At 38.6% G+C, this 11,704-nt stretch overlaps 1 pseudogene; it reads right to left on the bottom strand.

Annotated features, from left to right (window-relative positions):
* Window positions 1-9,754, bottom strand: part of LOC105978764 — a 13,194-nt pseudogene extending 3,440 nt beyond the window's left edge.
* Between the last annotated feature and the right edge of the window lie 1,950 nt (window positions 9,755-11,704).

Here is an 11,704-nt window from a genome sequence, read left to right as displayed (position 1 = left end):
TTCTTCCGTCCTACCTTCCCTGCGCTTCCAATTCCCCTCTGTACCGCTGTGCATCATCTGGTCTAAGCAATGTATTTAAAAGTATACGAAACAAAATGAATGTTGAAATATTTGAATATATAAATAATCAGTAAACCTCATGTTTTAGTTTAGATTTCTAGAGAAGGTGACAATACTTTGAGTGCAAGTGAATCATCTGAGGGGTGGCAAGTAATTCATTTGCTGGTGACTCAGAAGCAGAGTTCTCACTTTTCATATGAGAGACTGGGTTCCATTCTTGGCCAATGTAACTCATATACGGCCATCACCTTTCTGAAGTGGGAATTCACATGTTCCTGCAATGTGGAACAGGTTTGAGTGGAACCTCTGTACAAAGATAGGCTAGCAGGAAAGTAGTGAAATTCAAGGGGGGGGGGATTCAATGGAAGCCCTATAAAAGTCAGCTATCCAAGTGATCATAAGGGTGGTGCAGGACTGAGGACTATTTGTTCTATTTTGTTAGTCATGGGTAATGACAACAGCTAACAACTGTCATGGATGTGGTTGTTAGAAGCACTGGTAAATGTATGGGGGATTGAGGCAGAGAAGGAACAGAAGCCAATACAACAGACTTCGATGGTGAGCCACTATAACTCAATTTTCCTGGTGAATTCTTGTAAATGAATAGCATCTGGTTCTGGTTTGTTCACATAAGGACATGGACTTTAAAAATGTATCAACTAGCTCCCATCTATCATGTCTTATGGACTCTCTCCGGGACATTAACTCCCTGGTACTTCCACTTAGTTATAAACATGGGCCAAGAATGATTCTATGTACAACAGAAAGTATTAGATATGAAGTTGTTAGTGTTTGCAATAGACATGTGAGAAGCATGGTTCTATATGACATATAACAGTCCAGTGACTGCTGGGAAATATGGATGAGGAATTTACAACACGTGGTATTCATATTTTTAAGACTATTGTACTGACATTTAGAAGTTAAGAATGGAATTACACCTGGTCAGTATGACAGTGACCAATAGATTCAAGAAAATTCTACCCAAAGGGAGATACCTCCTTGAGTTTGATATAAATGATGCAACACACCGAAATTTAGTGTTTGTGTTAAAGTTGTTGTTGTTAGGTGTCATAGAGTCAGTCCAATTTGTATCGACTCCATTGCACAACAGAATGAAATACTGCCTAGTCCCGTGTCACCCTCACCCTCCTTCCTATTCTTGAGACCATTTTTGAAGCCATTGTGTCAATCCATCTTCCTGGGGGCCTTCTTCTTTTTCAATGCCCTTTTCTTTACCAAGCATGGTGTCTTTCTCCAAGGACTGGTCTCTCCTGACAACATGTCCAAAGTATATAAGATGAAGCTCTCCTATCCTGCCCTCTAGGGAGCCTTCAGGCCATACTCCTTCTAAGGGTCGATTGTCTTTTTAGCAGGCCAGGGTACTTTCAATATGCTATTACAGCACCACAATTCAAATGCATCCATGCTTTTTCAGTGTTCCTTATTCAAATAAAAACGTTTATATGCATGTGAGGCAAATGGAAATACCATGGCTTGGGTCAGGTGCACATGAGTCCTCAATCCTTGCTTTTCAATACTCTAAATAGGTCTGGTATAGTAGATTCACTCAATGCAATTTAGCTTTTGATCTCTTTATTGCTGCTTGCATGATCACCGGTTGTGGATCCTGATTGTGAAGCAAAACGAAACCTTCCACAGATTTAATATTTTGTCCATTTATCATGATGTTACCTACCAGTTTAGTGGTGAGAAGTTTGGTCTTCTTGACATCGGGTTGTAATCCATACTAAAAGATGCAATACTAGATCTTCATCAGAAAGTGCTACAAATTCTCTTAACTTTCAGCAAGCAAGATTGTGTCATTGGCATATCAATGGTTGTCAATAAGCCTCCCTCAAACTCTGAGGGCTCATTCTTCTTCATTTAGCCCATTTCTTTGATTATTTGCTCCAAATATGGATTAAATAAATACAGTGATAAGATACAGCCCCAAGGCTTGGCTTTACTGCTTTAACCCATGCAGCAGACTCTGGTTCTCTTCACACAGCTGCTTCCTGATTAATGTCCAAGTTCTGCATGAGTACAATGAAGTGTTCTGGAATTCCCCTTCCTCTCAAGGCTATTCATAATTTGTCGTCATTCACACAGTCAAATGCCTTGGCAGAGTCAATAAAATACAAATAAATTATTTCTGGCATTCTCTGCATTTAGTCAAGATCCATCTGGCAACAGCTATGATGACCCTTGTTCTACATCCTCTTCTGAATCTGGCATGAATTTCTGACATCTCCCAGTCCATGTACTGCTGCAACACTTGCTGGATGATCTTCACCAAAACTTACTTGTGATATCAGTGATTCCGTTCTGTAATTTGGTTCACCTTTCTTTTGAAAGGGCACAAATATGGATCTCTTCCAGTCAATTGGCCAAGTAGTTTTTCTTCCAAATTTCTTGACATAGACCAGGGAGAGCTTCTAGTGCTTCATTAGCTTTTTGAAACATTTCAATTGGTATTCCATCTATCTCTGAGGCCCTGCTTTTGGTCAATGTTTTCAGTGCACATTGAACTTTGTCCGTTAGCACCATTTACTCTTGTTTAATCTACTACTTCCTGAAATGGTGGAATGTCAGCCAATTATTTTTGGTACAATGACTGTGTAAGTCTTTCTGTATTCTTTTGCTGGTTTCTGCATTTGATATTTTGCTCATAGAAACTTTGGATATAGGTTTATGTATATATATTTATATGTTAAGTATGAAGGTAGCACACAAACATTGGGCCTCTATGCAAGGCCTCCCTCAGAGGGAGGACTTTTGTTCTAATTAGAACATTTTGTTCTAATAACTTGGCATTCTGTGATGCTCACCTTCCCCACACTATCACTGAAGTAAAAATTGGTGCATATGCTAATTTGGTAAAGAAAGATGTTGGTGACTGGCTGTTAGGAGATACAGTGTCTGGGGTTTTAAGGCTTGAAGTTAAACAAGCAGCCATCTAGTAGGGAAGCAACAAAACCCACATGGGAGAAGCGCACCAGTCTGTGTGATCACGAGGTGTGTTTAGGATCAGGTACCAGGCATCAGAAGACCCAGACCAGCAATCATATCAGTGGGAAGGAAGGTGGTCAGATGGAGACCAAAGCCCATCCATAGACAATTGGACATCTCCTGACAGAAGGGTCACAAGGAAGTAATGAGCCAGCCAGGGTGCAGTATAGCACCGACAAAACACACAACATTCATCTAGTTTTTTAATACTTCCTCCCCACCCCCACTATCGTGGCCCCAGTTCTACCTTACAAACCCAGCTTGACTGGAGCATGTACACTGGTACAGATAAGAACTCTCAACACACAGAATCCAGGACAGATAAACCCCTCAGGAACAATAATGGGAGTAGCGATATTATGAGGGCAGAGGGAAGGTGGGGGAAGAAGGGCGAGAAAGTGGGAACCGATTGCAATGATTGACATATAACTTCCATCCCCAGGGAGACAAACAACAGGAACATGGGTGAAGGGGACAGCAGATGGTGTAAGATAAGAAAATAATAGTAATCTATAATTTATCAAGGGGACATGAGGGTGGGAGGGCTGGGAAGGGATGGAAAAAAGAGAAGGTGATACCAAGGACTCAAGTTGAAAGAAAATGTTTGGAAAATGATGATGTCAACATATGTACAAATGTGCTTGATACAATTGATGTATGAATTGTTATTAGAGTTTTAAGATCCCCTATGAAAATAATTTAATATATATGCCTGTGGGAGTGGAGCCTTTGAAATATTCATTTGCTGATGTGGCTTGATTTAAAGTAAGGGGAAACAGCTGCAAAAATGTTCTAATGATTTGAACTTGGAATGGGCTAAGTATGCATTTAAGGTAATTAAAATTGGTCAAAATAAAATGGAATGCATAAAGATTGATATCCTAGGCATTAGTGAGCTGAAATGGATGGGTATTGGCAATTTTAAATTAGAAGATCATGATATTCTAAGCTGGAAATGACCCAATCAAAAGGAATGCCATGGCATTCATTGTCAAAAAGGGCACAGCCAAATTTATCATGAAGTACACTGCTGTCTGTTAGGATTGTATCTACGTAACTTCAAGGAAATCCAATCAATGCAAACATTATTTAAATTTATACGCCAAACACAAAAGTCAATATTGAAGAACTCTACAAATGAATTCAGTTAGAAATTGATCAAACGCGATCAAAATGAATTTCTGATCATGATTGTTGATTAGAATGCAAAAGGTGTAGACAAAGAGAAAGGAACGGTAGTTGGAAAATAGGGACTTGGGGATCGAAATGAAGCTGGAGATTGCATGATATGAGTTTGCACAACCAGTGACCTTTTCATGGCGAATACCCTTTTTCAAGGGCACAAAGGCAATTTTGCACATGGACTTCTCCAGATGGAACACACAGACATCAATTTGACTTTGTCTATGGAAGATGCCATGGAGAAGCTCATTATCCATAGCTGAAGTCTGGTCAGTGGGCGAATGTGGAATAGACAATCTATTGCTCACATGTATGTTCAGGATGAAGCTGTAGAAAATGAAAACAAGTCCACGAAAGCCAAATTAGAACGCTGAGTCTAGCCCCTCCGGGTTTCCAGACTATCTCAAGAGCAGACCTGATGCACTGAACACTAATAACAAAGGACCTCATCAGCTGTGGGAAAACATCAGGCTATTCATGAAGAAAGCAAACGTTCATTAAGAAGAGCAGGGGGGGCAAAGATCAAAGTGGATGTCAGAAGAGAGTCCATTAATCGTGGAGTACCTAAGGCAAATGGAAGAAAGGGTATAGTCAAAGTACTTAAAAAGCTAAATATTATAATGAAATGTGTAAATACCTAGAAATAGAAAACAAAAAGGGAAGAACATGCTCAGCATATCTGAAATTTATAAAAACTTAAGAAAAAATTCAAGCTTCGAATTGTAATATTGAAAGGTTCTATGGACAAAATATCAAATGATGGGGGAAGGATCAAAAGATGGAAAGAATACACCGTCACTGGACCAAAAATAACTAGTCTGCAGTCCACCATTTCAGGAGGTAGCATATGAGTAATGCATTCAAACCTCTGAATGCATTAGCCCAAAGAAATAAATAAGACTTGCTTCAGCAACCCTGGAAGGACTCACTCCTCAATGGCAGGACATTTGGAAGACAGTTACAGTACTTGGCCAGCTGACTGGAAGAGAGCCATAAATTCCCATTTGCACCCATTACAAAGAAAGGCAACAGAATGACCAAATTATAGAACAATATCACTGTTATCTCACACAAGTAAAATGTTGCAGAATGTTGACAAGGAGCTGCCAGAAATGTAGGCTGGATCCAGAAGAGGATGTGAAGCAAGAGATTAGTCAGTATCTTCCCCAGAAATGGCTTTAATTAAATATGTGTGTGAAATCGTGTACAATGTATGTTTGAAGCAGAATTTCCCTAAGGTGGGAAAGGATGCTCTTAAGATAACTTAGATGCTCTTAAGGCTACTCATATTCATATTTATGTATACATGCAAAGCACCTAGTTAAATTACTTTTTTTTCTAGAAATTTTACCCCCTTTGAAGTCAATTATCTTGTTTTAAAAAATTGTATACTTTACATTATGTTATCCTCTTCCATGGAAAATACCTCAATAAACCTTTTAATTCAAGGAACAAAGTAAAGCACCTTAGAGTGTATGCCATAAACAATCTTAAAAGCAGCTACAAAGACCACTGATCCTTTGTGATCATATTTGGACACATTCTAATTGGTCATGTTAGAGTGAGGAATTACAAAGTTCCCTGAATCAAGGTTGTGCTCTGAAATGCAGCAATCGCTGGTTTAGGTTTCCCGCAAGCTGCTTTTCCCTCTGTAAGTTCCCTTATACTAATTAAAGAACGAAGGTAGCATTAACCGTGAGAGGACCAGCCTTTACCTTGTTAACTTCTTAGTGACCCACTCCATGAATCATGATTCCATCTTCTTATTTATTATGAAATAACAAACAAGTTGGCATTTCCACAGCTGGCATTTGTTTTCCTAAAGGGAGAATCCAACTCCCTGTAAAAGTCAAATATGAAATGCTTTGCTTGTTTGGTCCCATCCCTTTCCTTGGTTGTCTAACTGAAAAGAATATTCTGATGGGCATGCTTTTAAAGCTTGATTATTCTAGGATGCTTATATGGCTGAATTCTCAGCTTTAGGGAATGAATGATAATAATAAGTCGGTGCACCTGCACCTCAGATTTCTGGAATTTCTAATGTAATTCATTTATTTATTAAAATTTCAGCATTTCTCTAATTTACATGCCAGATTAATTCCTGAGTGAAGGGAGGGGGTGATTCCAGGAGGTAATAATTATGATTTCTTAATATAAACAAGTCTAGTTAGAAAAAAAACTACTTCAAGAAGCATTACTAAAAGTGCTAAACTTTTCAAAGCATTCATAACTCAAGAGAGAAAACGCACTGAAAAGAATAGCTTGGGTTCAAGAACTAACCTGTCTTTTATTAGGAGTGCAAGACTTCCCAAGACCTTCAAATTTACTGTTTTCCCATTTTTACTTTTCTTTCCTACTTTAAAGCAGCAGATAAGCTATTAAAGTTGAGAGGACACTCAAAGGCCAACTTTAAGTTTTCTATAGGAGAGTGTATGAAAATGTTCAGATTTGGTTTAGGTAAGTGTTTTCAATTTTTGATTCTCCCTTAGAACCTTAAGCAAGATGATTAATTTTTCCAAGTATTTTATTAAAATTAATTTATTTTGAAAATTTCTATATTAGGTAATGTTCAGGGTTCAGATTATTATCCCAGACATCTTGTGAAAGTCCAGGATAATATAAAAGTAAAAATAATGGCTGAAAAACATGTCTTTTGTTTCTAATGAAATCACTGATTTTTGGATTTTGTTTTCTTTATGTTCTTTGTCTGATCCATGAATAACGAGAATTTAGATTGCTTAAACAAATGACTTGTTTTAATTCAAGTGGATAAGGAAACATAAAGGAATACAAAGAAGAAAGAAGTGAGGGCAGGAACATGTGAGTGGTCTTCAAAAAATTCATGGTAGATTCCATTACCTTTCAATGAAGTATTTCATGAACGTTTTAAAGTCCCCTCATCCATCAGCTGGGCTATAATAGAATGATTTTTGGTAACTGAAGGAGGGAAAATATTCCTTCTAATATCACACTGAAATTTAAAGCAGAATACTAAGAATTGTTGAACGTTTAAAGCAATAAATAAATAAACAACCTTCTAAATTTAGATCATAATGAAAAAGAAGAGTAAGAGTTGTTGCGCAACACAAGAGATGACAAATGATAAACACTGAAATGAACCAGAAGAATAAAAGTCATTCTGCTAGTCAAGAGGCACTAGATGCAGTTTTGTTAGGTGCATGGAATTGGCTCTGATCCTACCCCACTCTATGGACAACAGAAAGAAACCCTGCATGGCCCTGTGTCATCCTCATGATTGCGCCTATACCTGCGTCTGTTGGTGCAGTCACTGTGTCAATCCGTTTCCCCGAGGGCCTTCCTTTTTTTAGCTGCCCCTCCACTTTACCAAACATGATGTGCTTCTCCAGGGACTGGTCTCTCCTGACAATATGTTCAAAGTATGTAAGATGAAGTCTTGCCATCCTTGCCTCTAAAGAACACTCTGGCCTTACTTTTTCCAACATAGATTAGTTTGTCCTTTTAGCAGTCTACGGTACTTTCAATATTCTTCTCCAGCACCACAATTCAAATGCATCCATCACTTTCAGTCTTCCTTATTCAATATCCCACTTCATATGCATGTGAGGCAATGGGAGATACCATGGCTTGGGTGAGGCACAACTTAGTCTCCAAAGAACATACTTGCCTCTCAATACTCTGAAGAAGTCTTGTAAAGCAGATTTACCTAATGCAACTTATCTTTGGATCTCTTGACTGCTGCTTCCATGAGCATTGATTGTTGATCTAAGAAAGACAAAATCCATTACCACATCAACCTTTCCTCAATCTATCATGGTGTTACCTATTGGTCCAGTTGTGAGCTTCTTGGTTTCCTTTGCAATGGGTTATATTCCACACCAAAGGCTGTAATCCTTGATCTTCATCAGCAAGTGTTTCAATTCTTCTTCACTTTCAGCAGGTAATGTTGTGTAATCTGCATATTACAGGCTGTTAATAAACTTCCTCCAAACTTAATGCTACATTCTTCTTCATATAATCCAGTTTCTCTGATGATTTGCTCAGCACACGGATTGAACAAGTATGGTGGGAGGATTCACATCTTTCCTGAGTTTAAACCATTCACTATGCCCTTGTATAGTAAATCATATTATTCTCTAATTCAAAGTGGAAACTACCAGTCCATTTCTGCTTACAATGTCGATTTTTATGCATTCTATTTCATTTTGGACCACTTCCAATTTTCCTAGATTCTTACTACGCACATTCCAAGTTTTGATCATTAGCAGATTTTTGCAGCTCTTCCTCTTTATACTGAGTTGTTCCTCAGCAGCAAATGAAGATGTTCAAGCCTCCACTCCCACAGGCTTTACTAGACCCAGGTCACCATGGTCTACTCCCCTCAGAGAACAGTGCCTCCTCAGTTCTATTTCAAGTGCCCTCCAACACAAGGGGGCCTTCCCCTGCCCCTACCTCCGACAATGGTCTGCTTTCATTCCGTAGGCCTTCACCATCTGATCATGTTTCTAAAGTAGGCACAAAGCTTCAGCAACTACTTCTGACAAAGTTGAGAGCTGATGAACTTCTAATGAAGAATAGTGACCCCAGATAACTAAAACTGGGGGGCTTTTATTTTGAAGGGCATTTTGAACTGAGAGTCTGTCATAGTTACATAATTTCACGTCGACTTGATAAATAAGTGTTGGGGTGGAGTCTAGTCTGTCAATCAGGTCACCCTCTGATGAAACCCCCTGTGGGTGTGACCTCAGGGGAATTCTGGGAACTTGTTCTCTCTCTCTGCCTTGGTCTACCTGTTGACAAACCATGGGGAGACTTGATGAGCCCTATGAGAGCCTCACTCTCTGCTTCACCTTCCTGTTGACAAAGTCCCTGGCTGAGACCTGCCAGAGCTTCGAGATGCTTCAACCATCCATAAGATTTTTCATTCATGGGCCTGCGATCGTCCTACATTTGCATCATTTCATATGTTGTGTGCATCTGAAAAAGGATCTATAGACTCATATTGGACTTACGGGCTAATATAGGACTTGTGGACTTGATCTGGACTAGGTTGGGTTGTTTTCTCAATAAACAATTACTCTTTGATATAAAGCTTTCTGATACATATATGAGTATCACTGCTTTTGTTTCTCTAGTGAACCCGGACTAACACAGAGTCTCGCCCTTATTTTGAATCTTAGATTTATTTACAAGGAGCACTAGCACCTTATCCTCAAAGTGATACTGAAGATCTACCAGCTCTCTCCTTCCCTCTGTCAGTTCATATGAAAAAGCAGGGTAAGCAGTGAAGGAGGAATAAAGAGAAGCAGCTTCCAGAAGAACAGAGGGAGAAAGAATAAGTGGAAGAGAGGTAAAGGAGCCAGATGAATCAACCTAGCATTGTAATCTTTCATTTGTATTGTTTGCCTGGAAATTATATCTCAAAGAAGAAAAGTGTACTTCGGTTTTACCTCAACGTTGAATCAAAAATTCCATCAGAATAAATCTCCTTCTTGTCGACTCTTCTTAATTCAGTACACATTCTATTTTAATTCATTTGGCAAGAAAAACAATTTCTGAGACTGTAACTGTTTACTGGGGTAGGAAGCCTACCTTTCTGCTCTAGAGTGGTTGGTGGTTTCGAACTGCTGATCTTGTGGTTAGCAGATTACACATTACCACTGCATCACCAGGGCTCCTTTTTTTACTGTTTCATCATTATAAGGCTATCATTATATTTGGTTGTCTTACAGACACATGTCACTCGGAAAACTACTTTGGATTTTCACTGAATCACAGGTTAAGACCCTACAGTGATTCAGTATTGCTTACTCCTTAAGTAAGGAGTAAGCTCTCTGGTCACTGAAAAACACAACAATAAAAGTTTCAAAACAATCATTAGATTATGAACAGAATCAGGGAAGATAAATATTTAGAAAGATGTGCTAAAGACTGAGTTCTGGGTTAGTCTCAAGATAGGGTCTACTATTCTTAGTGGCTGCTAAGGTCCCATAAAGAAGGATGCAAAAAATTCTGTTGTTGGCACTTGATCAAGTCCACAATGCCCTGAGGTTTGAGGTAGACAAAGAATGCCTTTAGATCCTGTCAATTATGCCAATAATGTTGGAGAGAAATACTCCAAATGTATTAAAACAGAATTTACTATAAAAGAAAAATCCTTGAAAAAAGGAAAATTAAAATTACTATATTATACAAATGTAAACTAGCGAGTCCCTTAAAAAGGATGTAAAAAAAGGTAGAAACATAGAATTAAATCAGGATAACTAAAGCATTGATTGGATAGTTTTCACTTGGGATCTGTCACAAATAGAAGGGTTAAATGAGATGAGGATTTCACTACCTTGGATACATGCTACAATATTTAGGTTTTGTGGCAATATGACTAGGTCAGGATCCTCAGGATAACTCAATAAAAACCAAACACAGTTTTAAACCATTGTTTCCATAGTTCTCTTTTGGCAGTTGATGCCTAGATGCCTAATCTTCTATCCTAGTAATGATGCAACTTAATACAACATAATCAGTTCCATAATGCGATCTGCTCTGAGAAGCCAATCCGTTCTACTCTTAGAGTGAAATAATAACCGCATCACTCAGTTCAAAGTCCCAATCCAGTTAAAAAGAAGTTTATTTGAGGGTGTTGCACTCTTGCTACTTAAAAAACGTTCTTTTTTTCTGCTGCGTCTACCTCCTGCATCTAGCTCCTCAGCGTTCAGTCCTTTGGACTTAGCCAATTGTCTGCCATACTTTCTGCCAATCCCAGGAGCCATTTGCCAACCTACCATCTGAGACATTGTATTCATCCACTTCTGTAGACACCAGCGTGTGGTGTTTTTCCACTCGCAGATTCACCAGCCCCCAAAGTTATATTAGCCAAGAGAAGCCTTCAGCTTAACATCTGACCCACAGACTTTGAACCAAACTAGGCTTCCAGATTCTACAAATATGTGAGACATTTTCTTGATATAAACTTCTCTCTCACTCTAGCTATATAAGTATCAGTGCTTCTTTAGAGAGTCCAGGCAAACACACGCATATAGAAAGAATGCCAGCATTAATTACAGGCACTAATTAAAGTAGTGTGTGTAGATAGTGTACAAGATACTGACAAGATAATTACAACACATATTTTCTGGAATGAGCTGTAAAAATTGTATGAGCTGTAAGACATTCTTAGGGGAATATCTGGTACTGGGCTTGGTCACAAAACCCCTTCCTTAAAAAATGCTTGCTCAAATGAAACATTTTTAGTTGCTTGGCTATTTAGTTGGCACCAGGGTCTCCACCCACCACCCCTGCAACTTGTTTCTATATCCCTATGAGTCTTATGAAAGGAATATTTGTTAAGGTCTTCTTAGGTCAGGTTCCTTCCACATCTTGACTTGATTGTAGAGAATATGTCTCTTTAGATGCATATAGTTACTTCCCAGATAAAGAATCTAGATGTCAGTCCTTATTTATGTTATAATTC

The sequence above is a fragment of the Echinops telfairi genome, unplaced genomic scaffold (genome assembly GCF_000313985.2).
Source record: "Echinops telfairi isolate 266 unplaced genomic scaffold, ASM31398v2 ScPeMD7_7420;HRSCAF=8458, whole genome shotgun sequence".
Lineage (NCBI taxonomy): Eukaryota > Metazoa > Chordata > Mammalia > Afrosoricida > Tenrecidae > Echinops > Echinops telfairi.
Note: the sequence above shows the minus strand (reverse complement) of the source record. Positions and strands in the feature narration are given on the sequence as shown.